At 43.8% G+C, this 17,853-nt stretch overlaps 1 protein-coding gene across 3 annotated transcripts in view; it reads right to left on the bottom strand.

The window, feature by feature from the left end:
- The window catches only part of LRRC8D (leucine rich repeat containing 8 VRAC subunit D), a 111,237-nt gene extending 93,454 nt beyond the window's left edge, over positions 1–17,783 (bottom strand). Inside the window, exon 1 of one of the 3 annotated variants that reach the window (XM_024743568.1) lies at positions 17,712–17,783. The gene's annotated coding sequence lies outside the window, so the exon portion shown is untranslated. Of the gene's footprint in view, positions 1–17,273; positions 17,533–17,711 lie in introns of those variants that run through there. The other 2 variants (XM_024743567.1, XM_024743566.1) reach the window with 2 other exon arrangements.
- Between the last annotated feature and the right edge of the window lie 70 nt (positions 17,784–17,853).

Raw genomic sequence — 17,853 nt, 5'->3', positions numbered from 1 at the left:
ATCCCAACAATCACAAGACCAAAGCATCATATCGTACTTTCTCATAGCTCAGCTATTCTCCTGCCCCTTCTGTATTTCATGGAAAGTGTTTCTTCCTTGCCACCATTAGGCAGAAAAAAATATTAAAATAACCACCTCATAAAAAGAGAAAAAAATGCTCCCAGGTAGGCACAAATGACTCCACAAAAAATAAAACTGATTTTGGAAGAATACTGGAGGTTAATTTTGCAAGTCTCCACTCCCTAAGTACCACAGTCCGTGGACCAAGACGGCAAAGTGTGAAAGCCATTTTAGAGGCTCCAAATTAAGTGACAAAAGATAGCTTTCCTGAGGACTAATGGGTGTGGAGGAAGAGATGATAAACTCAGATCCCAAAAACGATGCTCTTTATCTTTCTTCATCTTAAAAGAGAAAGACCTTACTTTGGTGATTAAAAATGTCTGCCACACGATTTCTCTGTGTGAGGAATCTTGGCCATTATGACAGCTGGATTCTCTGCAAACAAAAAAAGAAAAATGACAACAAGCCATCTGGTTACCTAAGAGACTGTCTCTCTGTAATAGCAGCCTTCACAGCGGCATCCCTGTCTCTGTCTTCACTTCCAGGGTAGCACATGCAACAGGCTTTTCTGTGAAGGAGGTCTCTGGCACTCACACTCATCTCCCGGCCTCTGCAAAACCTGGGCCGTGGCTTTCAAGGAAAATGTCTTCAGAGCCAACTGGCTGGCTTGATTGGCATTTACCCACGGACGGTTATTAGCCATTTTCAAGGAGCCAGAGTGTCATTTCCCATGGCAAAAATGTAGCAAGGGGATGCAAATCACCTTTTTAAAAAAGTCTGCCTGCAAGATGGTTTAGGCTCCCTCCTAGGCACAAGAGCCTCCTGGTTTCAAGTAAGTTGAGAAGGAAAGCACTACTCAGAACACCTGCAGCATTACTTGGAAGACCCAGCTACACGTCAGAAACACAGGCGTGGGTGGCTACAGGCGTAAGCTGGTATGTCCCTGAGCTCACTGCTTCAAAGCACACACATCTTGAGCAGAATGAGTAACATTTACATAGGACCCACACATGCCCTGCCTCACTGGATTCTCAGAACTGCCTTTGCAAGGAGGTCTCATTACCACTGTGCTAGAAGTGGAGCTCATAGGTGTTTTTCTCAAAGCAGTAGGTAATGGAGCTAAAATTCACCCTGGGTCTGTTCTTCCTCTGAATTGAGAAGAAATGAGTAGGTGCATTTTGGCTGTGGATTTATTATTCTGTGCTACACATCTTTTGCTCAGAAGAATCTCTCTCAACTATATCACATGATTTCATCAACTTCCCAAGTTGTTTGAAAGAGTAAACTATAAACATGTATTTTCCAACGGGCCAACTGATTCTCAGCAATATGTCAATATAAATTAGGTTAGGTTGCAGCTGAAAAGTATTTAATAAAATAATAAATAAGACAGATCCACAGGTTGATCAAACTGTGATGGACGAAATCTTTTTTTTTTTTTTTTTGGTCTGAGTTGGGTCTTTGTTGCTGCACGCGGGCTTTTCTCTAGTTGCAGTGAGCAGAGTCTCTAGTTGCAGTGAGCAGAGGCTACTCTTCCTTGTGGTGCGCGGGCTTCTCACTGCTGTGGCTTCTCTTGTTGTGGAGCACGGGCTCTAGGGCGCGTGGGCTTCAGCAGTTGTGGCGCCACGGCTCAGTTGTGGCTCGCGGGCTCTAGAGCACAGGCTCAGTACTTGTGGCACATGGACTCACAGTTGCTCCACGGTGTGTGGGATCTTCCTGGACCAGGGCTCGAACCCGTGTCCCTTGCATTGGCAGGCAGATTCTTAACCACTGCACCACCAGGGAAATCCCAATGGACAAAATCTTAATACATTTTTTCCAAGTTTCCCTTCTCATTCTTCAGTTAGTATGCAAATATACATGTAAAGTGAGCCATGATGGCTGATGTACTGTGATTCAGTGAACATAAATATGAAAGATTAGCAGGAAACCATATAGGCTTGACTAAATGCAAATACTTGTACATAAGTTAAGAGTATTCAAACTGTTCCTGGCACAGACTGCTAACACGAACAGCCTTGGGTTATTTACTGACTGTTGATCATGATGTGTATGGTGTAGACTAAACACTGTCCTATAAGACATTTTTCTTTGGAAGGCGTGTTTTGTCTATTCATTGTCTGTAGTGGGTATTTCTGCCTCCTTATTAAAAAAAATTTTTTTTAATTCTCTTTGGGCATCCGTTTAAAAATAATACATTAAAAACCCAACAACTTAAAATGATTTAACAGGTCCAATAAATATAATGTTTATTACTAAGAAAATAATGTTCTTAAAAAGATTTTTTAAATATATAAATATCTACAATTACACACTGGGAAGTAGCAATATAAGAGTTGATAGGGAATAAGTCATATTGTCGACTGAGTATATCAATTCTCAACCACCTATTATAATGGAGTCTTCAAGAAGAAAAGCAATTTACAAATAATTTAAGGTGGCAAAGCTGGACAGTTTGATCTTCATCTCCTTTCCTTTGCCTGCAGTGGAGTGACTAAGGCAAATAGCATGAAAGAGAAACAAAGTGCCTGGAAAACCCAGACATGTTATTATAAACTTTTGAAAGATTATTCATCAATTTTTAAACTAAACCTAGCTAAACAAATTCCAACCACTTTACATGTATTGACTCAATTATTCTGGACAACTCTATGAAGCAAGAACTACCATTACTTCCATATTACAGACTAGGAAACAGACAAGAGCTATTAAGTAATTTGCCTAAAGTAATACTACTAGCAAATACCAGAACTTGGGCAGCCTGGCTGGCCACAGAATCTACTTTTCACCAACACATTTTACTTCCAATGGGGTACCATTGGCTTGGGCTTGCTTTCTCCAGCAATAAAGTTCACGGGGAATAGTCCCATGCTAAGGCAGAAGGAGAGAAGTGAAAGGGTCAGGGGTTTTCCTTTCTACAGCAAGAATGTAACCACTGGTTGTACACGGTCAGGGATGCAGGGCCTGCTACATGTTGCTGAATAAATGAATATTTAAAAGAAAGGAAAAGATATCTGCCGAACAGCCAAATCAGGAAGAAGGGCTGCTTCCTTACCTTGACCAGAATCCTGGATTGCAAGGCTCCAGGATTGCCCGCCTCCAGCACAACTGAATTAGCAAGGGAAGGGAAGGCACTGAACTCCACGTGCTTTGATTTTGACGAAGCATTTGATAGTGCCCCATACAATCAGGATGGCCAAATCAACTGAAACGTATGTGGCTACAAGAACCACACAGGAGTTAAGCAGGCTGGAAAGAAAAACACTGGATACATCTACCAGTGTGATGAAGAAAAGAACCACAAGGAACAGTATTCAACCTGTATTCAAGTAACTTAGAAATTATTCACACTGTTATAATCAAATTTGCACATAAGGTTCATCTGGGAGGGGTGAAAAGGGCAAAGGAGGGCAAGCCAACTGACTTAGTTAAATTAACAAGAGAGGTGAGGAAAAACAGGAAGTTTGGTTTCATTTCCGTTCTGCCTTTAATTTTCAGGGAGGGGCTGAGGATGCCCATTGGGTAGTAACCGCCTCTAGACCTGAAATGCCAAGACTGAACTAAAGGTAAAGTCAGCAATAGCAAACTGGATATGTTTAAGATTTTAGGACCTTCGGTCTGAACTTCAAAAAGCATGATCCTATTATTCCACGCACCATCAGTAAAGTTCCACGGGAAATAGTATTCCTTTCAGCAAGAAGACTTTGTTAGCAAAACTCAAAGAAATGAAGGGGCTCAAAGGCTGAATTTAGAGGTCAGATGAAAAAGTCAGTGGTGTATGTATAATCTGGCCCCACGACAAATATGCTGCTCAGGCAGAAGGTCACGAGAATGGTTTGTAAACATACAGCAGGATAAAGCACAGCGGAGAAGGAAAAGAGAAGAGAGCAAAAACTTGGACTAACATTTTTTTAAGCATAAATTATAATTTCTAATTTTTTTTTAATGTTGAGAAATTGCTTCTCCCTCGGTAGAACTGTTTGCTCTCCCAGCAAAATTTATACTTTAAAAGTCAGTCGTTGATTTAGAACTCAAGAAATGGAAGCAGGAAGGGTCTGCAACATTTGGAAAAAAAAAAAAAATGGCCTAACTTCACGCTAGGTCCCAGGAAATGTACAAGTGAGCATCATATCATTCAACTCCTAAGAGACTGAAGAGCTGAACCATCTGTAGCCACCATGCCCCAGGCAGCGGACTCCACAGCTGATGAGAGATTGTCGAGGACACGAAGGAAATGCTGCATGTTCCATTTCCTTCGAAATAAACAAAAAAAGCGGGTGGGGCAGGGTAGGGGACTTAGCACAAAGGCATAAAGTTTAGAGCCATAGTGCATTCTATTGTAGGCATGAATGGGAAAATTTATGTGAAAACGATGATGCTCTGAGATTGTTTAATATCTATACGGAATAATAAGCAAACGATGAAACCTAAATAGACAGATCTTCCCCCAGGTTTGATTCCTGGCCGCCTCCTATGGTTTATATAAATCATCCACACGATGGCAAACTCACAATTAGCCTCAGAATGCCTACAGGCCCTACTCCCTTATCTGACTGCACCCAGAATCACCTGCAGGCTTTTAAACAGAATGTCCGGGGCAGGGGGTGGGTGGGTGCTGCTGGTGGGCATGGGGTGTTCCCAGAATCTGTATGTTTAAGGACTCCCAGGTGACCCTATGCTGCAGTCTGGTTGGGGGAACCTTTGCGGCACACATTCTACTCCTTTCTAGACACTGCCACCAGAATCAGTCACATCAGAGACTAGAGTAAATGATTCCCCTTCTCAAGAATGTTTAATGGAATAACCTTCAAAGGCAATGGAATGAAGTCTCAATTCCTTAGCAGGACACTCGAGACCCTCTGTGATCTGTCCCGAACTACTTTTCCGCCCTCCTTCCCTCCCACATCCCTCACTCTGTCACAGCACCATTCCCCGAACACATCACACGCTTCTTTTATGTCTTTGGCACTTGCTGCCCCAATGTTCCCTCAGCGCTGCTCAAGTTATTTTTCCCTGTGAAACCTTCTCTGATCTTTCCAATCAAAATCAGTCTCTCCTTCCTCTCAACAAATGTTCAAAAAAATTAGCTCATGCAGGAATTACAGCATACACTGCGTGCTGAGCTGAATTACACCAAACTGCGTACGTGGTGGTCTCCCCCTGAAAGCAGGGGCATGTAACACACTCATTTTCCATAATGTGAATGAGAGACAGAACTAGGTTCAAAGTTTAGCTCTTCCGGTTACTTACTAGCACTGTAACCCTTGGTAGGTTATTTAAATACTATGAGCCTCAATTTTATAATCTTTGAAATGGGACACACAAAAAATGATACCTACCTTCATGACTAATTTGAGGATAAAACAGGAAAAGTGGCCCAATGCGGACCACCTAAAATGCACCAAAATGACAGCTGTTGTAAATATCGTTTATCAATTTTTGTTTCCTATCCTACCAGAATGCATTGCAGACATAGGAAGAGTTCCAAAAGTATTTGCCTCCACTCAAAAACAAACAAACAAAAGCATTTACTTTCAAAGTAATAAGCAGTGATTTCTTAAAGCCCTTTCTCCTTGCCCAATTTTGTTCTGTTATGAAGGGCATTTCATAATATTTCTATTGAGAAGTCATCTCTTAATCCCCTTTCTTTCCTTCAAAAATCAATGTACAAAATTCTAACGAACAAGCCCTGTCTGTCCCTCCTCCTCCAGCTTGGCTTTCTGCTTTGAACTACAGTAACTGCACTGCCCAGAGAATTGCCCGCTTCACCCTCACAACAAACGGCACTTTGTAGGCAAACTGGAGGCGAGCCCAAAGCAGGAGGGGGCACCAAGGAAAAGGAGTTTGGGCCAGAAACTGAGTGGACACCCACATTATCATCCACACTGTACCACAGGTAAGGAGAGAACAGGAAAGGAAAGAAGCTCAGACCAACGCAAACCTTCCCACCAATTCCCAAGCATCCAGCTCACCACTCACCCAACGGGAAAGACTCCCGAGGCTCACAGAGCGCACGCTGGTCCCCAGCTGCCTAAAACACACGGCCATTGTTGTCAATAAAATATCGTCCTATGTAATAGCTTCTTATCCTCACCAAACCAATCCTATTGCCGTTATCACCCCACCCCCTCCACCAATTACAGGGGATGAAACCCAAGTCGAGAAGTCCAAGGCCACACAGTCAGTAGCGATCAGAAGAGTGCCAGGACTAAACTCAAGTCATCTAAGCTCCAAGTCCTTGGCCCTTCCCACTGTCTTTTATGAAGTGTGAAAAGCAATTTTTAAAACCTTCTCAGAAGCTCACCAAATCCACTAGTTGTAAAGTTAAGAGTTTCTGTCCTCTTAAAAACAAATCTGGTGCCAAGAGTGAGGGCTGTCACAGCAAGGAGGCCCCCCACCTGCAGCCCTTAGAATGATCAGTCCGGTATCTTAGGACAGTGTTCCAGGAAGACCCTTTAGTTTCTGTTCCTAGATGGAAACTGTCTCCTGACAATTGTTTGTTCATGTGGTTTGGGGAGGAGGTATTAGGGAAGGAGTATAATTTTCTTTTTTTTAAAAATCAAACCCAGATCCTGAGTTTAAAGCTGAGGGGATATGGAAAGCAAAAGAAGTTTGTAAAGCCTATTTGCAATCCTTGTCGTGAGAAGAGTACAAGAGGCCATAACGCAGTCCTCAAAAGCACAGATTCTGAAGCCATGACGGCCTGGGTTCCAATCACAGCTCTGTCGCTTCCAGCTCTGTGGCCTTGAGTCCCCTGGCTGCTCACAGAGATGGGGAAGTGCAGCCAGACAGGGCAACTAGGCCTTGTTGTTCTCTGCTACAAATGGGCTGTTGTGAGGAACACATGACCTAATACATATAAAGTGCTCCAAGCAGTGCCAGGCACGTGTAAGTACTACGCAAGTGTTTCCTATTATTATTTCCAGAATAGATTACTCTCTACAATTGTGTTCTTTTTCAAGTGTATTTTAGAAGGTTGAAGAAGACTTCTTGCACAATTTGTTAATCCATAATGCCCCAAACCAGCACGATTATTTACAAATTTCACTTCCTGATAGGATCTTCCAGGATTTCCATCTGTGAACTAGAGTCCCCGGAAGAACAAACAGTGGAATTCGAAGAATCTTCCTCCTTCCCAGCAACAGTGCAAGTAAATCTGTACCCATTCTCTCCATACTACAAAGGGGCTTCCATGCTGAGAAACTAAATAAAACAAAACGAAGAACTTATAGCACTGAACTAACTAACATAGGGGAACATCTGTAAAATTTGCTTTATATTCTGAAAACAACCAAAGCGTTAAAAATTTAAAGTTATACCAGCTGAGAAAGACATGGTTCAGGTCACAGAAGGACGGCAATCCTAAAGACTGGGATAAAACCTGCTGATGAATCAAAAGGATTATTTCCCAGAAAATGCTGGAATTCCAAGAACAATGTGCTATCCTTGGGATGATTAAGAGAAAAATGGTTTTAAAAATCCCCTCTCAGGCTAAAAGTCTAGACTCAGCTAGTAACAGAGCTGCTGGAGTATCACCTCTCCTCTCCTTCGGAGAGGGCGTCTGTACTACAACAGATTAGACTTAAACAATGGAAGGATTTTCCCCAGAACAGCAGATAAAACTAAAGACAGGAGCACTAGAAGGAAGGGTCACAACACAGGTCTGGGGTCATGGCCTGCCCGGGGGCACCCAGCCAGGAAGAGGGGCTAAAACTCAGCCTGCACTGACCTCCAATCAGCGTGCCTGGCGGGGCAGGTGCAGCCCTGCGGCCACTGACTTCACACGAAGGGACCATGGGGGCTACACCAGTGGCACTGAGCACACCAGCCCCCCGCAAGCCAAACAAGCTGGAGTCCAGAGCCATCCGGGAGCGGCGGGTCTATCGCCGCTCAGACAATGCCGTGGTTTACGGGGTGGGGGAAGAGTGCTTGTCTGTACCGTGGAAACGTTTTCAGCTGTCGTCGCCTCTTCCTTTCCTCACTCTATATCCTCCTGACCTAAATCCTTTCTTTTCCTTTTCACTCCAACTCTCCTTTTGAAGAAGCCACCACACAAGTTAACGTGTACACTAGGAACGGCAAAACAACAGCCCTCTGCCCAACCAGAGCTTCTGCGCTATTTCTGAATATTTATCAGATCACAATGTTCCCTTCTCATGTAAGGACTCCTCTTTTATCTCCCTCTCCTCCCCATAACCCCCAAATCAGTGTTAAGATATAACGGAGTATTCCTCTTCGCCTGTCTTCTGGGGTGGACGATCCTTCTTGCCCTCCAAGCGGCTCTGACCCTTTGTTCTCTGCCACGGGGCCCACCTGCCCCCCCCACCCACCCCGTATCTTCTCCTACCTGCTGCATTCCCATACTCCGCGTACTTCTCTGAGTCTGTCACTCCTCAGGCAGGACAACCCCTTCAAATGTAACCACTCTGGATGTAACAAACCAAATTTAAAGGGCAGAAATGGTTACCATTACAAGTATGGGGATTTTGGTTTGGTTTGTTCTGCTTTCTGTATATGTGTGTTGTGTGTGTTGTGTGTTTTGTGTGTGTGTGTGTGTGTGTGTGTGTGTGTGTGTGTGTGTGTGTGTGGTACATAAAACGATGACATCAAGTTTTGCTTTGTTTCAACTTTTTAAAAGTGTATTATGCTTTTATTTAACTCATATGCTTCCACTTACCTGGCCACTAAAGGGCTATCTATCTCTAAGGGCCTAAGCTCACAGGCGGTATACAGCCCACAAAGCTATTTTGTTTGGTCTGCAGGAAGTTCTTTTTAAAACGTCGTGTTAGCCAATCTTTTAAAATCAGGAGATTTTTAAGTAATCCAGATTTCTGGCTTACACTGAAAAAATCAGAAGATCTGTCAAGACTGGCCCACATTCCCATATGGCAACAGTTGGCTGCTGAACAGATCTGCTCAACAGGCCCCTTTTAGACAGGACCTGCAGTTGCTGGTTCAGCCCAGGTTCACCCCCCACTCCCTCCTGATCACCCTACCCTGAGGTTGAGTACCAGCTGTCATAAATTATCCCATGTGAGGCCCGCTTCGGGCAGTGTTTGGGATATGCCTGAGACCACAGCTAGCATCTAACTCTCTCTGGTTAGAGCACAAATTACAGATGTAATTACAAAGTTTCTGCTTCGTACAGAATTTTCCAGGTACAAATAATTCATAAAGAAAAGAACTTAGAACTAAACAAAAAGGAAAATGTCCCATAATAGAGAAATACTAGAAAAGAACTAAGTTAAAAGAGAAAGCCTCTGGGTGTGTGTGCATGCGTACGTGCGTGCGTGTGTGTAGGAAGGGGATTCATCTCTGCAAGCTGTGTAACACTGCAGACCATTTCCCAGTTTGTACTTGGTTATTGGCTAAATGTTAATATGAACAATAGAACCATTAAAGTAGAAACTCTAACAGAGTGAATTCGCTCCACTGAAATAATTGTATTTGAGCATAATCAATCTATAAATAAGACAGACTACATATCACATAGATATATGGATATTTCTTGATTCATCATCATTAACTCAGAGGATATGGGTAATGATTACTTGTCTTTAACTGCATATATTTGTGATAGCATTTATTCAGCAAACATTTGGACAAAACACCTTAACAAATATTAGCTACATCTTTATATATTTATGTACAGTAGTGTTGTAGGGTCGGATCTAATTAGGAGGAGGGCACTCAGTGCGTGCTATTACAAGTGGCATTCTATCACCAATATTGATGATAAAAGAGAACAGGGCTAGAGAAAGCACCAAAAGAAGTGATTTTACATTACCCTCTCAATTCTAGAATCAACTTTCACTCAAGTGGTTTTACCGACAGGTTGATGTTTTCTAAAACCACTGTGCGCTGATGAGAACTCTGGCCTGGAAGCCTGCAGAGCTGGGTGCCCCTATAGCTCTCCTCAGCTGTGTACCCACGCTTCAGATCTGGTCCATAAATGAGGAGCATGAACTAGACAAGCTGTAAGGTCTCTTTACACATCAAAATTGGATTCTCTTTCTTTAAAATATTAATAATATTATAAAATGAATACAAAGAAATCTAAGATAAACGAGAGGAGTGCAGTACATTAAGAGAATGAGTTTTGAAATAAACAAAACTAGCTTCAAATTCCACCTCCACCACTTCTTTGTGATTTTTTTTTTTTTTTTTTGCAAATCACATAACCTCTCAAGCCTCAGTTACCTCATCTCTAAAGTGGGAATAAATCCACCTTCCACTCAGGATTGTTTTGCAGATTAAATGAGAATGCATGTAAATTCCAGGGCATAGGTCTGGACAATCAGTAAATGCCTAAGAAATGATTATTGTTATTAGCTATGGGTATTCCATAAATCGCTCAATTACTTCTTGACCAGTTAAGTTTTAAAAAAAAAACTAGTTATATCTGATAATAAACTAATTTTAAAAGCTTATTTCAGTAGGGTGCCATTGCAAGAATCATGGGGGTCATTTTCCAAAGACTTTTAGTATTCAAATATTTCTTAGAACTGGCTTGGGAACAAGAGAATTTGACAGATGGCACTTCATTCCCAGTGTGATGGGCATGAATCTGTCCCGTCTCCACTGAGTGAGCTCTGCAGAGGCAGCTTCCTGGTGGCTGACGCCCTTCAGAGAGAACGGCTGCCTTGCACTTCCTTCCTTCTCCCTGCTTTGTAGAATTCATTGCAGTATTGGTGATCTTTTGATGCTGAGATTTAGCAATGGGATTTATGGGTTGCTGGGGAAGTGAAACCTTCTCTGGCAAAGCTCCTATTACCAGCAAGCAGAGAAGGAAAGTAAAAGGTTTTTTAAGGAATTAAATGTTCATGGGATTTCCCTGGTGGTGCGGTGGTTAAGAATCCGCTTGCCAATGCAGGGGACACGGGTTTGAGTCCTGGTCCAGGAAGATCGCACATGCTGTGGAGCAACTAAGCCAGTGCGCCACAACTACTGGGCCTGCGCTCTAGAGCCCGCGAGCCACAACTACTGAGCCTGCGTGCCACAACTACTGAAGCCCGCGCACCTAGAGGCCATGCTCCGCAACAGGAGAAGCCACCGCAATGAGAAGCCCGCACACCACAACGAAGACCCAACACAGCCAAAAATAAATTAATTAATTAATTAATTTTTTAAAAATGTTCATAATAGAACCTAACATCCATATGTGTGATCCTTCCCCAATAGCAGGTGTCAAGAGGAGGACATGGACATCCTGAACACCTCAGGGAAGTAGTAATTCCCAGACTTTTGATTGGTACCACAGACTAGTAAAATTTCAAAAGAAGACTGTTATAAAACTACCAGGTTTTAGGTGACCAAGAAATGATACCAAAAGCAAACCATCACCATCCTTCTATAAAAGGAAAAAAAAATTAACCCCTCAAAATAAGTGATCCCCAAGATTAAAAAAAAGATCCTTTAAATTGAACAAACGTAATGCTAAAATTAAACACGAAAAGCCTGCTGCACTGTCTTTATTCTTATTTTTCCATAGGCTGGTGTAACTGTCACTATGGATCCACTCTGGAAACAACTGCTCAAGAACAGACTGCAGGTTGAGCCCCTCATGCCATCCAATCCAGGACACAGCATCTCACGGAGGCACCAAGGGCCACACAGTGGACATCTGCTGTCTTGGTCATCATCTTCCAAGGACACAGATGTATCCTTAAAGCTCCTCGTCTTAACTACCAATTGTGGGCCTGTCAGCCACAAATGTTTCAAAACTTTCTGAAGGTTTCTCCAGTCAATACCAGCCTTTCTGTACAACTATGCAAGATGGTGGTTCTCAGTCTTGGCTGCACACCAGAATCACTTGGGAGTGAAGAGGGCTCTTTTCAAAATGAAACTCCGCTCCCAGAGACTCTGACTCAATAGGTATGGGGAAAGGTCTGCGCTCATGTAACTTGAAAACCTTCCCCAGGCTGATTGTGATGCCAGCCAGGGCTAAGAAAAACTGGTACCCTATTTTTTTTGCATTTATCCTGAATTTATATCTTATAAAGCTTTAAGGAATGCACCTCTTCATGCATTCCTTCAGGTGTCAAATACCAATGCAGGGCCTGCCATGTGTGGGGCACTAGGAAATCAGTGGAGCACAAGACAGATACATCCCTGCCTTCACCACACTGACAGAGTACTGGAGCAGGCAGACAAGGAAGCAGGCGACTGAAACAGCACATTCAGGTTTACTAGGATTAGGGAAACAATCCAGGTTTCCTTTGTCCCTAATCTAGTGGTTTCATGGGCTTCAGAGACATCTCCTCCCAGCTATCTTCTTCCAGATACTAGAAACTCTAATGTTTACATCAGAAAAGCAGATGGGCGAGGCTCTGTCCTCATGGAGCTTCCATTCTGGCAGGACTGTCTACCCTTTCTAGGTACCGTTACGTTGCTCACTCCAGCTCTGGTGTCTTGCCTAAAGTCAGGTGCCCATGCTTTGAACAAAGCACAGTAGAAACTCAATTAAGACTGTGTTTTCTGTTTTGTTGCCAAAATCTTTTGATGAAGCTTAGTATTTCCTGTCCTTTTTAATCTGCAACAACAAGCTGGGACAACACTGTGCAAGTATTTTCAAAGCCCTTTCCTGGATTTTCCCACCAAAACATCATCCTATGACAGCTCCATAATTCCCTCCTTAATACCTGACTTCACATTTGCCCACCAAGAAACTCACCTGCAAATCTTCTGATGACTAACATATCCTAGCACAGTTTCCCTGGAGTAAATCCCCATTGGTTAGCTATTTCATAATTCAGAAGAGCTTACTGTCATCTGTAAACCTAGAAATTCCACTGGGTACTCCTTCTTTTGGATCAATTATGTAAGTAAGACCTAAGGGACCCCACTGTTTACACACCTCCAAGCAGAGATGTCTTTAGCCTTAGATTTAATTTGTGGTCTTTAAGGTAGGTAGATTCTAATGCCTGCTCTGTCACTACATCAGCTCCACAGGCCTCAATTTCCTCATCTATCTAATTCAAACATTGATCACTCCCATCTGTAAAATTCTCTCCTCCTACTCAAAAATGATACACTGAATCCTCAATCCCAAGGTGACTTCAACTTTGATACAGCCTTTGAAAGTGTAAAAGGACAGTCTCCAAGGGTTTTCAAATATTTCCCCCCTCAAGAAATCTCATAAATTCACAAAAATCCCTTCTTCTCATAGGAATATCCTTCATCTCCAGAGGATACAGACAGGTTTCCCACGTGGGCTAGCACAGAAGTGAGAGCAAGCAGACTGTACCATCTGGACAGGCAACACACCTGCAACGAATTGGGGCACAATGGACATTCATAACAAAGAGGTTACACATTTTGGCTATGAGATCTGGAATCTTGTTCTAGCACTCTCTACACTGTTGGATGGCAACCACCTGAATCAAGTAATTTATTTAAATCTAGTTTGCTGGATAGATCTAGAACATTTGGAGAACTTGGCACTAAGTTACCCAGGACTTCTGACCTGTCCACTTCAAAAGACATCCAAGAATGGTAATTTCCTAATGTCTTCTCAGTGAAGACACGTGAAATCTGATAAGTGCGATATTATACCACCCACAAGCTAAAGCTTAGTACTGGGAGAAAGGCCTATCTCTAATCCCCAACACCCCCCACCTTCCCCAAATGTAAAGCTCTCACTAATGAAGTATTTCAGGCACACTAGCAAAAAAAAAGAAGAAGAAGAAAAAAAAACACTTAGCCTGAGTGGGAACAAACTTCATCCATGGTTTTTGCCAATACCAGTTATTACCCAGTTTACCTCTTCACAAATTTCAAAAGCAACCCGGATTTGGCAAGCTTCAGATTTGCACAGAACATTAGCAATGCTCTTCCAGATGTCTAAACAGAATTACAAAGACCCCAGAGGAGTACCGATTTCAGAAGTTTGCAACAGCCTGAAATAATTTCGAAAGGGCACCTCAGGTGCAAACATTAGCAAGAGCCTAACTCAGTGTAGCTTGGCCACGAACACAAATTTCTCAGACGCCCCTAAACTTGGGGCTAATCAACCCCCAGAATTCACCTCCATCACCCAGCACGCCAGGCTCTCAAACAGGACCAGCAGTGCCAAACAAAGTACTGGGTTTCATGAAGTATTAACATAACTGACTACAAAGCTTTTGACAAAGTCGTCCTCCACTCCTCTCTCATGTGATTACAAGGCAGAACTAAGATTTTAAAATCCCAAAAGGCCTGAAGACTGGACCAAAATAAATAGGATAGAACTGAACAGGGACAAAAACAAACCAAAAACACGTCCATTCAACTTCACACACACACACACACACACATCTGCATGATGAATACAGGATGCAGCAGCTCATACAACAAATATCTGGGAGTTCTGACTGTCCAGAATCCTGTACATGAGTCTGTGATGGGCAGTTTTGTAAGCTTAAGCTGCAGAAAGTAGATGCTTGTGCCTTGGTCTCAGGAAATAGCTGTCCTACGGTACTCTTTGTGAAGCAGATCAGGTCTCAGTTACCATATTCAGTTCCAGTTCGCCATAACTTTCCATGAGAGATGTGGACAAACTGAGAAGACAGAAACCATGTCCCATGCAGGACTGTGAAAAGAATTGGGACTATTCTGCTTTGAGAAAAGTTAATCAGCTGGAGGGCCAGGAGGGGAACGTCATTCTGTCTTTGCCCGTTCGATGGGCTGTCCTGGGGAAGTGGGTAGTTCCAGAGGAAAAGAATCAACAGAACAAAGTTTCGGGGAGGCAGTCTTCAGCTCAAATAATCATCATACACACAGTCCAAAGATATGATGACATGTCTTCATAAGTACAGAGGTCCCTGTTCCTGGTGGTGTTTAAACAGAGGCTGCCGCACAAGTATAAGAAATTACTAAAGTAAAGAAGTTGGACCAAGACTTCTCTAAAATACCAATTTCAATTCTGCGACTCTCCACTTACCCAATATTATACTGCCCTGCTAGCTCATCTGCCACGATCTCTCAAAAATGCCTTTTTCTCTGATTAGAATTTGCCCAGATCCTAACCACTTCTGGCCTGAGCATAGCACAAGTCTCCTAGATTGGCTTCCCAACCTCAACATCCTTCCTCACATGTCAAAACCACCTCTTTCGAGGCCTATTCTGAGATGTAACTTCTCTTCACAGCGGCCTTTACCTTCCCTGTCTAGGCAGGGTTCCTCAACCATGGCACTACTGACGTTTCAGAAGGGATAATTCTTTCTCATGGGGGATACCCTGCACATTGCAGGATGTTTAGCAGGCTCCATGGCCTCTACTCACTAGATGTCAGTAGCACCTGCCTCCTAGCTAGGACAAGCAAAAATAAAACCGTGCCCAGATATTCCCAAATGTCTGCTGGGAGGCAAAGTCACCCCCTGTGGAGACCCACTCTTGAGGCAAATGATTAACACCACTGACTTGTGGTTCAAGTTTTCCACTAACTAGATCCCCTCTACCTCCCTTCATGTTCTCTGCTCCAGCCAGGCAAACCTATTTTTGACCCATGACACACCTCAACGCTTCCCCTAATACGTGCTCCTTCCCTCTTCCCCAACACACACAGCACTGGCTGGCTGTTTGGCTGGCTCCAAACACCCTTTCCTCTCTGTATTCCTTGGCCTCCTAGACAAATGCAATCCCTTGCTTCTGGTGGTGTCCTCACGTGGGCGGTCTTACTTGCCCTCTGTTCGTATGTACAAGAATCCTCTTCTTCCTGGTTAAGGCATCACAGCACCCACTCTGGTTCTCTGCTTCTTGCTGAGAACTTAATAAATATTGGCTGGCATTTCTCAGAATGTCAACATCAGCTCCAATGATACATGAAAAATATGTGAAATCCCATACCAACTGCCATTTCAAGTACATATGTAACCATGAGCACAGTTTTGACAAAACTTTGACTTTTTCATAGCTAGTGCCAATTTACCTACAGTACTGAGACTGAACCAAGTCCGATTTCCAAAGACAGCTACCGAAATAATTCAGCTATTGGGACCTTACAAACACAGCACACTTTAAAAAAAAATTAATCAAAAAAGTTCTGCTCACTATAAAAATTAAGAAAAAAAAGGTCAAGCTTTGACCAAGTTTTTTAAATTCTGTAAACCTTGGCAGAAAGAAAAGGATACAAATATGGCTCAATACTTTAACTGTTGCATCATACACCATTCCACATGGTCATGAAGAGACTGGAGGGCTGGGTCATGTAAGGACAGTTTCCTCTCCAACCTTGTAATGTGTTAGGTTTTAATCAACAAAGTACACACTCACACACCCTCAATAAAAATGAGACAAATCTAAGATAATCAAATATATAAATAAACCATGCCGATTTAAGATTCTGGATTGCTTTTTCCCCAGCTCTATGGATTACCTAATCATTTCATGGGAGGCTCCCTTACTAACCTATAGAGACCCACAACTTCGCCGGAACCCTAGTTTACCTAATTTTCATCTCAGGATCTTTCCTATCTTGTTCTCGTATTTTAACAGGGTTTTAGTCACTCGATGTAGAATACAGGAAAAGAGACAACTCTCACCATGTCCTCGCTGATGGGAGGTGTCTGGTCAGTATTAATGGGCTGTAAAAATAAATGCTGCCTGAAGACCCCATTTACTGGGAATGGTGCAGGGTTCTTCCCACAGGTCTGTACCATGCAGAGGCCCCAGCAGCTCTGGCAGGGAAGGTCTGAATCACTGTCATTCTTGGCACTTGGAAGCGCCCTTCGGTTGTTTATGAAGTAAACAGCCCTAACCAGTACTGCAGACGGGAATTCCCTGCCTGCCCAGACTCTTCCAACGTCTGGCACAGAACACATAATAGGTGCTCAATAAATGCAGCCTGTCTAGAATTTTATTATCAAAGCTGCTAAGGAAAGTTTCCATAAGTCAGCTCTCTCTTTACTCCTGAATCTCTCAAAATACGTCCTCAAAGCTTTCCTTGCCCAACACGAAATATTTTTTTCAAAGTCAAGGAGAAGGAAAGGAGGAAATCTGCAAAACAGAAAGAGCCACATAGGAGTCCAAGTGGCTCAAGTTGGGCCCCACAGTCGGCTAAGGACTCCCCGATACCCATTCCCCATCCCCTGCGCCTCCTGAGTGCTCCCACACTCTCACCTTTCCACTATTTCTTTTCTGGAACCTTACGTCCCCACCTTCTGCCACATACACCCCCAACTGCGTATCCAAATGGGGCCGCATACCCCTCCTCTCCCTCTCCAGCAGGAACCTACCTCTCCTCCCCTCGACCTGCGGCAGCTCTTCTTTACCGTGGCTGGCTTTGTAAGAAACCAAAAAAACTCATCTCTTTATCCATAAGGGATACCCCAAATGAAGGGGGAGAGAAAGAGGAAGGCCCCTATCAACCCTCCAGTAAGCGGAGGTGATGATTTCCTGAGCAACCACTCCCCAAGCCTCCTCCTTTCCAAGCCACTGAACGGGATTTGAGCAGAAGTCCGGCTCCCAAGTGCCCACGCTTCCAAACAAGCTAGAAGCGGATTATACCGGTACCCAACCCGGAGATGGCCCGGGGCGGGCTGGGTGCACCTGCGGGCCCCCGGCTCCCTCCCTCTCGCGCTGAGGGCGGGGCGAGCCCTCACTTCCCAGCCCAGCCCACCCGGCGCGGGAAGGAGGCGGAGGGGAAGCGTTTCTGGAGAAGTTGAAGGGCTCACCTTCTGGGCAGTGGGCCAGCGAGGCCAGACACCAAACACCCACCTCCGGGAAGAATCAGTGGAGCCGTAACCGGGTCTCCCCGCCCTTCCGATGGGGCGGAGGGAGGCGAGAGAAGGGAGCGCGCGTGGGGGGAGCCGAAGG

Source organism: Neophocaena asiaeorientalis, unplaced genomic scaffold (genome assembly GCF_003031525.2).
Source record: "Neophocaena asiaeorientalis asiaeorientalis breed wild unplaced genomic scaffold, Neophocaena_asiaeorientalis_V1.1 scaffold317, whole genome shotgun sequence".
Lineage (NCBI taxonomy): Eukaryota > Metazoa > Chordata > Mammalia > Artiodactyla > Phocoenidae > Neophocaena > Neophocaena asiaeorientalis.
This window is presented reverse-complemented; position numbering and strand designations above follow the sequence as displayed.